Source organism: Vespula pensylvanica, chromosome 2, assembly GCF_014466175.1.
Source record: "Vespula pensylvanica isolate Volc-1 chromosome 2, ASM1446617v1, whole genome shotgun sequence".
In the NCBI taxonomy this organism is placed as follows: domain Eukaryota; kingdom Metazoa; phylum Arthropoda; class Insecta; order Hymenoptera; family Vespidae; genus Vespula; species Vespula pensylvanica.
The window spans coordinates 10,063,897-10,081,191 of record NC_057686.1 but is presented as its reverse complement, the minus strand read 5'-3'; the positions used below and the strand labels follow the sequence as shown (position 1 = coordinate 10,081,191).

The following is a 17,295-nucleotide window of genomic DNA, read 5'->3' as shown; positions in this document are numbered from 1 at the left end:
GAAACTGATATATCTGAAGATCTTACACTGTATACTTCGAGAGTGTTAAAGATGGAGATAACAGGAGCGATAGAAAATTTTCTGTGTTTATAGACAAAAGACAAAGAAAAGTTATCAGAATACTGTTAGTTATTTCAAAAAATATCGTTGTCGATGATTTCGGATGATCTCGAAGGCAGAGAAAATGTAACCGATCGATGATTCAGCTGAGACTGAACAGAAATGTGTGAACGTGTACATTTAAATTACATACAATAATATTAAAACCACCATAGCCAAACAATGAACATGGAATGGAGAACTGAAATATGTGAAACAATATTTATGAGAAGATTCTCTTTATCTCTTTTTTTTTCCTTTTTTATTACGAGTTTCCAATGTTCTGCAATACTCATCCAACTGTAAAAACATATTACAGTGAAAATTGTAAGAAGTCGGATTTGGCAAAGCTCGACAAAAAATTTCAGGGAGATTCTCGAAAGTCGTCCTTGACGAAAAAGACGACAATACTTTTCTTCGCTCTATTTCTTAAACTCAACGCGGACGTGGGTAGAATATATCGTCGACGACTCTCGCGATTCGTTTTCTCGTCTTCTCCGTATCGTTCGAAATGCTCCAGGAGACATGTTATAAATCGTTCGAAAAGAATACCAATCGAATATCGCGAACTATCAAGAAAAGCCATTAGAAAAAAGGAGATGCTCCAATATCGAGACGTTTGAAATATTCTTTTTCTTTCCTTATTTAAAAAAAGAGAAAATATTTATGAGGTAGATAAATACATTCGATTTGCATAATATCAAATCGTCTATATTAAATGTAGACAACTACAAAATGTAGCCACACGATTCTCACCATTAATCAATCTATTTCCCTACTATTTAACTTCACTAATTATCACTTCGATCGATTATCCATAAATAAACAGAAATAAAAGCTGCACAACTCATGAACCACAACAATGCCAAATTACTATTTAGAGATGATCTCTCATCTTACCAGAGTAGACAAGAAGGGACGTAGCTCGTGGGCCGCCAGTTGCTTACATTTGATCTATATAAGAGAAAATTAAAATTGATTTTTAACAATAAACAACACAATTACAAATTAATTGTTTCAAATACAATCAAATTAATCGTTGTTACTTAAAGAAAATTCTTTTCGAATGTAATGGAATAGAACAGGAAAATCTTATTTAACATTTAAGATCTGATTTAAAAAGTAATAATTGCAATTAATTACGATATAGTGAGAAACCCTGACAAAAAATAAGAATAGAAACTCTTTAAATATTTTACATTGCGACTCTGATAAACTGATAAACTACTTATAAATGGGATATAAATGGATATTTAACACAGCTTACCAGTTGTACCACTTATTTTCGTAAAGATTCATAGTTGATATATGTACTAGATTTCAACATTGATTTCTTCGGATGAAGAGATAACTCAGAACAGAAAATAAAAGAAGAAAGAATATTCTTGTTCTCTCAATACATATTCAAGATGACATTAAGATCAGTTACTTTAATTGACAAATTGCCTAATAAACAAGCGTTTAATCGGCGTTAAATTATTTGATTGGCTAATAAGAAATATTAAAATTTTCTGTATTTTCTATTATATCTATATTTCTATCTAATTGTCTGAATAAACAATATAATTAATATAACATAATATATGATATATACACATTACATTATAATGTAATATTACGATATAATGTAATAAATTATTCATTTAGGTTACTATATATTATGCTGTTCGTTTATAGATATGATAAATATTGAAATAGCAAATAAATAACGTTAGAATTTTCAATAAGAAATACACATATTATTTATTAAAATATAAACTATGCATTATATATTAACCAACTCAATAATATGAAGATAAAGAATTGTATATAAAAAAAAAAAATAATAATAAAAATATACGAGAAGAAAAGGCGTTTAATCTTTGTACAATGAATAAATCGCTCGAAATTTCAAACTAAACTTGTGCAGCCATATATGTATGTAAACGTGAACGTACTCTTTCTTTCTCTTTTTCTCTTTTTCTTTCTGTCTTTCTGTCTACTGTTTTCTTTTTCAACAACGTGTCGACCAGGAACAGCGATGTGCTAATAAATAATAACAGGCATTGTGCCAACAGAAATATTTGCTCGTCATGAAATCGTATGCACCATCCAGGATGTATCGTTCTTACGACGTTGCTCATGCACGTGAGAGACAGAGAGAGAGAGAGAGAGAGACAGAGAGAGAGAGAGAGACAGAGAGAGAGAGAGAGAGAGAGAGAGACAGAAAGAGAGAGAGAGAGAGAGGGAGGGAGAGGAATAAATATGTACTCGCATACGAGGCTCGACGATAACGATGCTTTTTATCAAACATTCGTTCTGAATGCAATCGTTCGTGGAAAAACGAAACTTCCTTCAACTCCAAAGTTTGTGTTTCACGCATATGAAGAAAAATCTTGAAAAAAAGATAGAAAAGCACGCATTTACGGATAAAAAAGTGTTCAAAGTTTCATATTATTCGTTAGAATTTAAGAGATATCTATATAAATCTTGTCGAATTCGAAATGAAACGTTTTCGATGAGAAGTAAGATGTACACTTAAATCTCTTTTTCCATTTCCATGCGAATCCTGTAGACCTTCTTTTCTTTTTTTTTCTTTTATCTGTCCATAAGGTAAAATTCATACGATCAAAAATGCTTTATCGAACGTATAGAAAAGAACGTAGGAATCTAGAAAGAATATCTTCTTTTTCTCAAAACTCTTATAATCGGCTAGGAACTCCTTTAAAGACAGATGGGCAACGCGTGCCATCTGTGGATACAAGCTAGACAATATCGAACTTTTTGTCCATGTCTTTTTTCTTTAGACGTTTTGTTCTTTCTCATTGACTCCTTCGTACTTTACATCTGCAGAAATATAAGGAGATTTTTGATCGTAGGTTAAATGCAGAAATTATTTTATGCTTACGATATTAAATCTTTAGTCTATTTTTTTTTTTGCTTTTTGTTCTCATTTATTCATTAGAAATTGTATCGTGTTTCAAAATTTTATTTATTAGAAAAAATATAGCTACTGCTTTTTATGTTATTTATTTTTATGAAAATATGATATTTTGTTATAGAACGTCACTCATAATTTATTATTAACTATTATTTATTATTATTCATTATTATTTATATAAATTATTATTAATATCACATAAAATATTAAATTAGTAATATCATATAAAAATATTAAATCATTAAAAAAAATTATGTGTTTTCCTAAAAAGAAATACATATTGATTCATAGTTGATTCCAATAAAAATATAGCATTTTATAAAAAAAAATTATTAAAGAACGTCTTTCTAAAAAATATCAACTCACTCTGGATATAGAAGTTTAAATAATTAATCAATTATGCTAACAAGAAAATCTAGTTCGAAAGAGTGTAACAGCATTTTTGCGAGTAACTATACCTATGATACGTATACACGTATAAATTCTTACACACACAAATATATAATATAAACTAATGACCTTTCCGTTGTTCCGAAAAGCCCTTCAGGCGTATTCATTACCAAGGCGGTTCACGGCTTGCAACGCATTAAGTGGCAAAAACGAGGGAGAATATGATCGATGGCTGCTCGGTTACGTTCCATTATGCTGATCCTTTTGCGACACACATCATGAACCCCCATTAAAAATATGTTCACCAACAGTATGAAATTTTTCTTATTTTCGCCAAATGTTTCCGCATGCTATAGTCATTATAATTTTGTTGCAGTTTGTTAAAAAAAAAAAAAACGAACATTTCTTTCACTGAATGTTATCATACATTGAAGTAAGCGGTAAAGTTGCAAACTAAATATTTTTTTTCAATATTACATTTCGAAATATTATAAAAAGAATGTCAATATAACGATCGATAATTTTACCGTTTAATTTTTAAATATAAAACGGTCTTCTCAATATTTTTATTTAATATATATATATATATATATATATATATATATATATCGTATGTAAACATAATATTACATAAATATATTAAGCGTTTGTATTTTTATATATTTTAATAAACTAAGAAATTTTAATAAAGTAAATGATAATTTGCAATAAATTAGATACGATAGAATAAATAGCTGTAATAATCAATATCTTTGTAATTTAATATTTAAATAAATATTTATATATATTTAAGTAATGATAATTAATATCACTAAGTAAGAAGACATACCCAGAATAAAAAAAATATTCCTTTTTAACGTAATGAACACTCGATTGAGCACGAATCGATATAATAATCGATTTGATTTGATTTGATAAAAATTTGATCATTAAAATACATAAGCAAAAATTTCGTATTAGTCTCTTCATCGATCAGCCACAAGCACGTCGCTGAGAATCAATATAAAAGCAATGTCGTGGCTGTGCGTGACAGTTTCAAAATGAAAGGTGACCTCTCTCTTTCTCTCTCTTTCTCTCTCGCTCTCTCTTCTTTCCCTCTCTGTCTCCGTCTCCCTCTCTCTGTCTGTCTCTCTTTTTTTCATGACAGAGCACAGCCGCGGAAATCGTCTTCCTCTTCGATAAACTAAGCGATCTTATCAGGGAGCTGTCGAAGGTATTCGTCGACTCGTGTTACCGACAATATTTTCTTTAACGCCATCGGACAACGACCAATAAATCTAACGCTTTAACATTTTCCATATTTTATTTGTAGTATTTATAGATGTTTTGTAATTAGAAAACAAAATGATACAATGCTTTTTTTAACGTATGAACGAATTTAAAAATCATTATGATGAAAAAAAAATAAATAAAAAAAATATGAATAAAATTGGAGAAAAAAATAAATAAAACAAATTGTTCAAACTCAATGAGGACGTACGATAAATAAATAATGAATCGTTGCAGCTACGTTGGATGAAACGCTTCGACAATTTGGCTAAATCATTTTGAAATAACTTTGATACAATTCAGCACGCTCTTTTTGAAGCCAACAAATGCGTATCAAAAAATGCTACGTCCATTTCATGACAACAAAATGTTTGAAAGATACGAACGTGAACGCGCAGAGAAAAAGAGAGAAAGAGATATATACTATGAAACAGTAATCGAATTGTCTATCCATGGGATACATCCTGAACATCATTGACGTTTTATACAGAATTGTTTATCAAAACTATTTACGATTAAATGTGTCGTTATCATCGTCTAAAACGATAATTACATCCCTGTACAGACAAGACTTATTCGTGCGAACACAATTTATTTCGTTCGTACTTAAAAATTTACGTTGAACCGTATGATTTTAATTTCACTCGTGAAATTTCCGAGATCTTGTCGAAGATAAATATTCGAATGGGCCTTCCAAATAATCCAAGATGGAAATATTTCAACTGGTTAATATCATTGTTTGTTAAATTTGTCTTGTTTTGTTTCGTCTTGTTTTGTACGTTGACAGATAAGATTCGTTTCATCAATTATTGTGCATTCTCTCACGAAAAATAACCAGTACGAGATTGAAATAAACGAAAGAGATACAGAAAATATTGTTTTTCTTTGATTCTTGACTTATAAATTTGACACCAAAAGTACAATAGAGTATTTTTTATTTGCAGAGACAAAGTTAATCATAATCCGTGAAAAAAATTATTATCTTGTGTTAAAATTATCCTGAATTTTTACTCTCCATTTATGCAGTTTTAAATATCTGGAAAAAAAATAATTATAAACGCGATTTTTATTACCTTTTATCACTTCAACCAGTAGTAATACTGTCAAGCGCATTTTTGATATTTATTTTCAGTATTTGTGAATTAGTATTTGTAACATTTATAAACATTTTTACTAATAAATAACTACCTTATAAAATAATTTTCTTAGAAATGTATCTTACTTAATTATTCTTAAAAAATTTCTTTGAAATGGATTAACGAACATACTATAATATTCTTGAGTGATGAGGATTAATACAATTTCACGATCATGTTTTATTAAACTTGAAGATAATATCATAATTAAAAAAGAAAGAAAAACAAAGTTTAATTTCGACAGTCTCGAGAGTAGTCGATCTAAATTCGAAGAAACAGTTTTGATCCTCTCGTATCCAATAAAATTGGGATTAAACCGTACGGATCGAACTCTTCCTCCTTCTTGTAATTACACTCGCTCCTTTTCTCCTCCTTGAATTTTACTTCAAATTGAACTTCTACGGATAACATTGCAGTTCCTGTGCTATGGAAAATTCAAGATCTTAGATCTATGAACGTGGAGCAGGAGAAGAAGAAGGAACGTTGAAAGAAGCGTGTTAACAATAAAAGATAGATTCTATGATATGCGCAAAACAGAGATAGAAATAGATAAATATACATATATATAGTTAGATAGAGAGAGAAAGATATAGATGTAGTAGTCAATAATTGGCAAGCCGCAGCAGTCGCACCGATTGCAACAGCAGTAACCTAAATTAGATATTGCCACGGCATGGTGATGACCTATATATATAGTGTATATACTATATATATATTTACTATACTACAAATTTACATGAATACGTATTCGTATGTGTGTATATACGAGCGCGACCGATTTTAAAGAGAAACAGAGAGAGGACGAACACGTCATCAAAGGGGTTGAAAACCAACGAAGAGAGAGAGAAAGAGAGAGAGAGAGAGAGAGAGAGGGTTGAGGTTGTAACAGGCACTGCCACAAAGCAGGATTAACGGCGATGCTCGCTCGCACGGAATGCCTCGTAAACGTGACCCAAAGTGAGTTGATCTTTTGGCGGAACGGTTTGATCTACCGACAGCAGTTACGAGAGGAGGAGAAGAAGAAAGAGAGAAAGAAAGAAAGAGAGAGAGAGAGAAAGAAAGAGATAACATTAGCTTCTTGTTTTGAGAAATCGGCCGTGATACAAAACAGTAAAGCGAATGCTTGATATAGTTAAATACTGAGTGGGCATATGATATTGTTTTCACGTAGCCTTTATGACAGTATACGCACATATGGGAAAATCGGTAAAAAGAAAATCCATGAATTTTTTTGTCTATCTCTTTCTCTCTCTCCCTCTTACTCTGTTTCTTTTCTCAATTTTTCTTTCTTTTTCTCTATTTGTATTGTTGGATTAAGATCTAATAAATTGAATATAAAATAGAAAAATTATCTAAAATAATTCAACTCCAAATCTAATATGAAATAACAGATATGTAATGTAATATATGTTATATATATATATATATATATATATATATATATATATATGGTGTAAGTATATCGACATTAAAAGAAGTACAATACTTTAAATATAATTATAGCGAATCAAAAACTATCCACTTTCAATAAAAAAATTGTTTGGAAGTAAAATTAAGTACATAAGTCCTTTCTGAACTTGTAATAATTTGGTTGCCCTCGAGCACCGCGCATGAGCGTTAGCATTGGTTTCTCCTCTGGCAAAGGTCATAGGTCGTAATCGATGTTACTTTATTATACTCACCCTTCTGGTAAGTTCGAAAGTGTCGACGTGTCCACGTCGATATAGTTCGTTTCACCGGTCAAAGAATCAAGGAGAGCTTGGCGATTATGCGAAGCAACTGTTTGTAAATTCTAAAGAACACTAACGTAAGTATGTATTTGCGTACGACTGCATATTTTATATTTGTTGTTTTTCTTACGAGAATATAGACTCCTGTGTGACGAGATGGCAATGACAAAAAGAAAAACAGGAACTCGAGCGATATAATCAATGTGTTTCCGTTTGTAGCGTCGTCTTTACGAAATCAGGAGACATTTAGCAACGTCCACTTTAATTCGCGTCAACTCTCTGCTTTTAACTGGTATATAAGTTGAAGGAGAGAGGAATACGCAAACAAGAGATATGCCGAAGAAAGATAAACGAAACGAAGCAGTTCGTTTGAATCTCAATTTGCATCTCTAAAATTGCGTACTCTAGTATACCTAAATATTTCGCTACTACCTTCTCGTTACTTTCATTAACCTCTACTCGGCATAAATAAATTCTCGAAGTATACGAAGAAATTTATGTATATACAAGTATGTCATAGAAATGAAAAGCGAGCTGATATATTCATCGGAAGAGAAGAAGGTAGAGAAAAATAAAAAGAAATAAAAGAAAAAAGTTTATTTCAACGTACTCTAAGCGAGCTATGTAGATCTTTATTCGCAAGAAATCCGTATATCGCGAAGGATCTCAAACGTAACGAATGGCTCGAGTTATAAAGGGAAAGAGAAAGAGAGAGAAAAGAAGGGAAGAGAGACAGGACGAATGAAGGAGTACGTAAAATATGCGATGACATGCAATATGCATGAGAGTATAGTAGCGAAACAAAAGTTTTTTTCTCTTTTCTCTTTCTATGTATGCGTATATATATTTACACATATATATATACCTATGTGTGTGTGTGTGTGTGTGTGTGTGTGTGTGTGTATAACATTCAAAATATATGTATTGTGTATTTATGTTATGTATGTTTGTTAAATAAAGTGTCCTATGCCGTTTAACGTATTCATGTTAAAAACATGAATATTTTTCGACAAGCTGGAAAACATACTCTCCACTCTCAATAACTCCTAAAACGCACTTAAATCCCAGCAATTTTTTGTATAATAGTTCAATAATTTTCAATAACTTCAAGGGCAAAATATATAAGGAAAATTGTTTCTTCATATATTCTCCTTTAAAAATAAAATAATAGATAAATAACTATGACCTTTTAAAGAAGTAAAAAATGTCTGGATGATTTAAAACTTTATTGTACAAGTATTATTTAAAAAACCGGGAAGTGAATGTGAGTGTAAAGCGAAATTCGAATAAGCGAGGATTTGAAGAAAAATATGAATATTTAAAGAAATAATTTTCTAACGAAATAAATAATTAAAAAAAAAATTAGATACATCTCGGCGAATCGTTGTAAAATAAGAGGGGTTACGTATAAGTCGATTAGTTTTATAGCACCGAATGTGTAATTCAACGATTGGTCGAAGTGAATAGTAGGGGAGATTGTAGAGATGACGTCAGAGAGACCGTGACGTCATACGAGGTAAGGTTGCTAAGCAACGCAGGCGCAAATCCCAGCGCGAATACGTTTTCAGGCGGTGGCTCCAACACCCACGCACAGTATCCACCGTGTATATATCTCAATATACGTATAATATAGTATGTATATATATGCGTAAACGTTCGCAAGTGCGAGGAGATTCAAGCCCGGGCCGTTTCGAGCTGAACTACTACCACCCCTACTCCATCCTAAAATCCCCACTCTTGCTACTATTCGATGATGGTGGTAGTTGCTTCCCGCTCGCCCTCTTGTGTTATGTTTCCCTTCCTTCTCTCTCGGCGACCTAGTTTACCAAGTCTGTTTCTCTCTCTCTCTCTCTCTCTCTCTCTCTCTCTCTCTCTCACTCCCTCTCTTTCTCTCACTCTTGCTAATCTTATGCTTTCGCCCCTTCTCTCTTTTTCTTTCTATTTGAGAAAAGAGAGAGAGAAAGAGATGCTGCAGGTATCTCTCCAGGGACGAGTTCGATACGATGCATGACGTCACGATGTAAAAGCAGCCTTCATCAGTAATTCCTACTGACGTTCGTACTTTTCATCTCTCTCTCTCTCTCTCTCTCTCTCTCTCTCTCTCTCTCTCTCTCTCTCACTCTCTCTCTCACTCTCTTTCTCTCTCCCCTTCACAAGAGATTAGGAAAGACCTTAACAATCCTCAGTTTCTTACTCGAACCGGGAAATAAAACTTATCAGCAAAAATGAAACAAATTCAATCTAACTAACCCTATAGTTTATAAGATCAAGGTGGTGGTTACAAGAATCGGTGGATCAAGGTGGTGGTTACAAGAATCGGTGGATAAAAAAAAATGAGGATAATTCAATGTTGTTTGAATCGATATGATTCTTAATTAAAAATCGATCTTTTCGAGTACATATCGATGTTAACTATATGAAAATAACGATAAAGGAAAGGGATTGGAGAAATAGATTATTGTATTGCTCGATGATCCCTTGCGGCGTCGTTATCTCGTTATTGTGTATCATACGGGTAAACCGCTTTTGCTTACTCGAGAAGAGGATAGGCTTGGAAGATCTTACGAGAGAAGTAAGAAAATGGCTGTAATCGAGGTCGACCTCTCTTTTCTCTCTCTCTCTCTCTCTCTCTCTCTCTCTCTCTCTCTCTCTCTATCTCTCTTTCTTTCTTTCTTTCTTTCTTTCTTTCTTCTTCTCCCATTTTCTTCCCTTTCCCTAGAGTCACTAGCAATAAATAATACATTTCTATGATTATTATAGACCTCTATAATCGTCTCCATCCTTTACTAAGATGTTAAAATTCTAAATTCACTTATTTTAAACATTACAAATGTTAGTGGAAACTTCAAAAATAAGTATATAAAGTAATATAAAGTAAATAGTATTTTTGAAAGAAGGAACAGAAATTTGGAGAGGATAGTGGTTTATAAAGAAAATAGGATGAGATAATTATATTAATAATTAAAACTAATTCTTTTTAAGATTCAAGGAAATAGATATATATATATATATATATATATATATATATAGAGAGAGAGAGAGAGAGAGAGAGAACAAAATAGAATCAAATAATCATTTAATAGATCAATGACGATTACTTATCGAAAGTGTTTGAAATCTAACAAGTTGAGAAAAAAGCTAGCGATTTGAAGCCGCTAGTCGAAGAAGAAACATGAGGAACATCAATTAAAGAAAACATAGAGGGGAAACAGAGAGAGAGAGAGAGAGAGAGAGAGAGAGAGAGAGGGAGAGAGAGAGAGAGAGAGACTTTCTTCAATCCCTTTCTTTAACCCCTCAGACCCCTGCGTCAGTGAAAACGCTATCGATCGTACTTTCAAAAGTAGCTAATCATCGTCAGAAATGGTAAAGATTTGGATAAGTCAGATAAGAAAAGTGATTCAGGTAGAAAAGGAGTGAAGAAGAAACAAGTACTTAGATGGAAACTTCACGATTTATGTCTACTGCTAGAATCTCACATTGTTGGATGAAAGGATTATATTATATAAGATCCTTTATAAAAACTATAGATACGCTGTCAGTTCGTTTGTTGGCTGGCTTATAATATAAATTGTTATCGTTATGATAAATTTTTTAGGATTTCTTGTTACTTAGTCAAGTTTTTGTATCTACGTATTACAATATCTAAGATAATTCGATCCTTTTTTTCTTAGAAATTAGAAAGTCAACATTGATGTTACGAAATTGCTTTTTCTTCTTGATGGCTGTGTGATATTTTAGCCTAAAAATAATTGATAAACGCTATAATATATATATATACATATATGTATATGTACATATATTAATATATCCCTATATCAAAGTATAGCTAACAGCTATAAAATAAAATATCTTATGTGCCATAATTAAATTCTTAAATTCGATAAATTCTAAAATACAAACTAGTAGTAAAGAAAATAGTAAGATTATCAACACTTCGAAAGAATGGACCATGATGCCATCTTGTTGTTGTTGTTGCATTCATTACAAAATAATAACCGCAACAAATTGAAATAGTCGAAGGTAGATAGATCGAGTCGTATGCCGGTTTCTCTCGAATAAAAACATGTTACTGCGAAAGCGAATTGCTTCGGAATCCATCTGGTATTGATTCTCACTCAAACGTAAATTATTACACGATCATAAATCCGATAGATGGATATTTTCATAAATACGAAAGGGTTTAATAATTAAACAGTGTCCGATTCCGATGTTTTTCAGCTTTTGCTTTTCAAAAATTGAAAAACTCCTCCCTTCGTATACAAATCGATCAACATACATATATATGCAGAAGAAAGAACATGCACATATAGACACAAACACAGATACAGACACAGACACATGAGAGAGAAGACAAAATCATACTAACATTTGGGATAATTTCCTATCTACGGGACTAGTAAATATAAAATTAAATTTTCGTATAAACCTCGTATCCTGTTAATTATTATTGTTATTCGCGTAATCGAATCAGCCCAATGGAAAGCTATTTTCTCGAAGTACAATTTCAAATAATTATATGAGACTGCTTTGAAATTTGGTGTTAATTGTAAAATGTGACACAGCTACAAGAAATAGTGAGATAATAAGAAAAAAGCTATATACATGTATATATGCATGTATTCTATTCTCCAAACGTGTCCTATCTTAACGATGCCACTCACCGTTATTACGTCGAAAATTGCGATGTTATGGCGGCGGTTAAAACATAACTGGGTCAAGATACTTGGTCTTCAATGTTATAACAAAACGTTATGTCTCTTTAGAACTTAGTGAAACTAAATGACGAATATAAATGAGAGAGGGAGAGAGAGAGAGACATTATTTGAGAATTTAGTCAAGCAGAGAAATCATTAATATATCTGGATTTCTAGGACATAAAGCAAAATACCTCAACCATAGTTACGATATTACCCTACACATTGCCTTCGAATACATTCTTCGAATTTCTAGCGTGTTAATCAAAATTCCTTAACCATAGTTACCATAAATAACCATAAATTTGCTCCGAATAATGTATTTGTAGAATGTATAAAAATAATACATTCGTAGGTTTTATAACAATTTGTTCTTTAAATCACGATCAAGATTTTATTTTATATGAAAACATTTGGATTAATATTCGATGATCGTAATCCGAGAAGCGATATATTAAAACGACAATTATATTTTTCTTATACTTTATACGTTAGCGTTCGGATAAAAAGAGATAGGAATACAAGAAGAAGAAAAAAGAGTTGGCTTTTTTAGTATACTCGAACTAATTCTTAAATGACGTTTCATTTCTGTTCCACCCGATTATATCCGAATGCTACATTTACAAACACATTGAATTGAATATTCACCGAGTTTACTTCTATATATACATATGTATATCTGTGTAGGCGTGATAATACAAGAAAATTATATCTTAAGCATATTTAACGATCAAAAGGAATAAATAAAACGTGATAATATTTAACTTACCAAACGTGGAGTTGAAAAAATATCAGACAATATTATAAAAATATCTGGAAGGATGGTTTTTATGTGTTTCGTTTGTTTTCATTCGATGAATACCAATGACCATCAATAATTCGTTTCTTCTTGTCATTATTTCGTTCGACCTCTTACAATACACGTACTCATATTATTATATTAGTTCTTTTATAGGTAACTAATGCACTATTGTAACAAAATTGATTACTTAAGGTAGCCATTATATAAGTTCAATGCTTTTTCTTTGTTAATTGACTTTCTCGCATTAGGGACACACTTTCCTTCCGTTCTCTCCAAATTCAAATATTCCGCTGACTCGTTAGTGGCATACTCGGCGGTCTTCGATCACGTTCGGTAGACCTTCGGATATCTTCGGTGAATTCTGCTACCGTTTTTAGGTGTTACCGTTTCTTCATTAGATCATCTATTTACTCTCAAAGTGTATTGGATACTGTTTAAAACAAAACAATAATTAAATGATATTAAGAAATCTTTCTTTTTATATCAATGAATTTCATTAAACGAATTGTAAATGAAAAATATTTAAATAATAATAAGAAATATTTATTTAATTACATAACATTTTAGTTACTTTCGATCCAAGATCGATTAATAATTTCTTCTTACTTTCTAAACTGCTCAAAACAAAACAATGATATATAAAGACATTATTTTCTCACTTTTCATTTATTTAAATAAATTAATAATGAAAAAACTGTGACTAACAACAATATTATTTATTTGAGGAAATGATTTTTTAGATTCCCTTTTGATCTAAACTCGATAAATCAAGTTCGCAAACGTCATTACTTTTTACGCCTTCATTCTAACTTTTTCCGAATCTCATTAAACGGCTACTTTCCAAGTTAGTTCGAAGTTTTTCGAACAACTTTCGAATCATTTCTTTTTCCTTGTGGCCTCACGAATAACTCGAAGAAAATATCTTCTTATTCATATCTTTTTTTATATCGTATCTCTTATGAAACATTATTTATGAATATAAAGTGGAAATTTATTGTTTGCGGATTTGATTCAGGTTATTCGCATGGAAAAATTAACGAAATTTCTCGACACGTTCGAGCGATCTTCAAACGACCAACGAATTATTTCCATACTTTTTACTTGTATACATAGGCTTCATTGAAAAATATGCGAGGACGGAAGTGATTTTCAAAAATAATGTGAGGAAGATAAAAAAAAGAACGAGTGAGGGAGAAAGAGAAGGATTTTAAATAGGCACGAACGATTAATGGACTCATACGCTTATATACGTATACGTAGATCATACAGAAGATATGTGTGTAAGATATAAATTCGAATGCCCAATATATACCTAATAATCATATCGTTTACGAATTCCAAATGGAACTCATCTCAATAAAGCTTGCATATTAATAATGAAATTAATCAATGAGTAATTAACAAGCATAAGTAACAAGTAGAAAAATCGTTGAAACATAAATATATCATTTCAAAACAGAAATTTAAAGTATAATAGTATCATTAAAAATACAAAAAATGTTAAGTAAATTTCTTCAAGCATATCTTTAGAAAGTGTATATGAAAGTCATGTAGATGTGTATAAATAAATAAATAAATATATATATATATATTTATATATATATACATACATATATATATATACATACATACGTAGATATATTCTTTTGGTCTGTAACGAGAACACGTTCATTGGTATTCTAAGAAGTATTCTTACTTTGCTACATCGTAGTAAATGCAATTATATCAATGGTCTTAATTACCGATCTACATCAGCAATTGTTGCAAAGGGAATAGCGGAGCAGGTGTTACGACCAGAATCTATTAAATTATCGATCAAGAAGAATGAACTTTGTCGATTCTTGGAATTTCGATATTTACCCGATTGATAGAATTCAATCCATTCTGAAGTTTTCTAATATCTTATTGAAACGAATCTATGATTCGAAATGTTTACATTTGATGATTAAAAGGACTAAAATATCGAAAAAATTATTAAACGATTCTTTATGAAATTTGTCTAGATCTTACCTGAATAAATCTGTAATCTTAAGTATTTACATTTAAACCTTTATAACTTTATGTAACTTTAAAATCGTAGATTTTGTATATCTATATTTTTAAAGTATAATTTCGTTTGATTGCCAAATGTACTTAATTATTACTTTGTATCTTAATTATTACTTCATGTTTTGTAAATATAAGTTATAATTAGTATAATATAATTATAATATAAAAAAGCTGCGTGCACATTATCAACCAATCAACGAAAGAAAATTATCAACCAGCTCAACGAAAGAAAAAATCAATGGACTCTAATTTGTTAATATCCGGTCTCAATGACGGATTTACGCACAAATGATGGAAGCGGTCGCCTCAAGCAATTTGAAAGTTACATTCTCCAGTATCTACTCTGCAAGAAAGTTGTTTATAGTGTGAACAAGTACATTTAATTCAATGTATTTCATTGGTCACGGTGATTAAGAGACACCCGTGTATTTCTGCTCGCTGTGACCTAGTGCACATGCGCTCATATATTCCCCAGAATCTATTTGCCGACTGTTTCGACAATGCGCCTAATATTATAACTTTAGCATATAATTTTACTATAGATATGTCAACAAATTCAAAATATAAAGGATTAATAATCAAAATGTATGAAATATCGAACAACTATTGAGCGATCCATTTCGAAATATCCAATCGAAACGAATCCATGAATCCACATTTACATTTAAATGTAATTTTGAAGTCACATATACATTATATATCTGTATTTATCATTTTATCGCTGAAAACTTAATTGTTACTTCATATTCTCAAAATTCTCCATATTTTTTTGATATGATTATAAAATCTCATAAAGTATAAGTAATATTATAATTTTCACATATTATTTTTTAGTAGGCACGTCAAGACATTGGGATATAGAGGATTAATGATCAAAATATACGAAATATTGAAGAAATACTAAACGAAATGTTGACTTGCGTCTATCTTCTTATCTAAATGAATCCATAATTCTAAATATTTACATTTGATGATCAAAACAAATGAAATATCGAGGAAATATTGGACGATACCGTACACGTTGTTACAACGTTCCAATTCGTTGTCATTGTTGTCACACTTGAAAACTGCTTGCCGGAAATTGTGCCCTGGGGTTGGTTGCACAGATTCAATGTTGTTTTACCCTGACCTAGCTCTTTCGGTATCTCATTCCTAACCGGAAGGTAAGAGCTCCGTTGACTTTCATCCCCCACCAAAGCCAGTGTTCGAGGCACTCGCCCAGCCCTCTTTCCATCTCTCTTTTTCCTTTTATCCCTCCATTCTGACTCTCTCTTTCATGGATGATACCGAACACAACCCCTCTCTAGCTAGCTCATATATACTCGGCTTATGAACGTGTTCTCCCAGGTTTGCGTACTCGCTCGCGTACATTCGACATCTTGACTCTTCTTTCATCAGCTTTTTTTTCTTTAACTATGGTCAAATCAGATCGATCTAACCTCTTCTTTGTTTTTGTTTACTTCTTTTCTTTCTTTATCATTTTCTCTCTTTCTGTTACTTGTTGATAATTGACAAAAAATGTAATAAATATAAAATTGTAATTTATGTCTGCGCGAAGTGATACAAGTATAAAATTCTAATAATAAATTTTTAAAACATATTCTGAAATGTGAAAAACGGAAAAGTAAAAAGAAAGGATGAAGTTATGATAATAATACAAAGATATTGATAAGCGCCTTTGGCCATTATTAAAATCCTAAGAGCTTCGTTACAAAGTAACAAGAGAACGTCGCGAAATGAAAAACGTGTAAGTACGCCTCCCGACCAAGGAAAAGCAATTAGTTCGAAGTGACGAGCTATTGTTCGCTAACTCCCACGCACCGCGTTAGGAAGACTTATACCCATGATTGCAAAGAGTTTTCAACCTTCCTCGACGATCGATCGGAGGCATCGTTAGCGCTTATTTTCGTTCCCACCTTCGTCGATTCGACGATCTTCTCTTATCTTGTTCATGTGGCTAACTATCAGTCAGGGCCCTCGTTATAGTGCCATTGTCATCGACGTTAACGTTCTTTAAAATCGTATGAAAACGTTTGTATTATACTATGGTATTTAGATGAAAATTGAGAAAATTTTCACAAGAGAAAGTAGAATTTCGTGGTAAAACCATCGCGTTTCTTCAACACCAATTTTACATATTACCTTTTCTGCTTCGCAACAATAAAAAAAAAAAGAAAAGAAGAAATTTTATTATGATAGACAAGAG

General features: G+C 31.4%; 1 long non-coding RNA gene across 1 annotated transcript in view; it reads right to left on the bottom strand.

Annotated features, from left to right (window-relative positions):
• Positions 1 to 8,126: 8,126 nt before the first annotated feature.
• Positions 8,127 to 17,295, bottom strand: part of LOC122638185 — a 20,858-nt gene continuing 11,689 nt past the window's right edge. The window contains exon 2 of the long non-coding RNA XR_006329374.1: positions 8,127 to 8,409. This is a non-coding gene — a long non-coding RNA (uncharacterized LOC122638185). The remainder of the gene's footprint in view (positions 8,410 to 17,295) is intronic.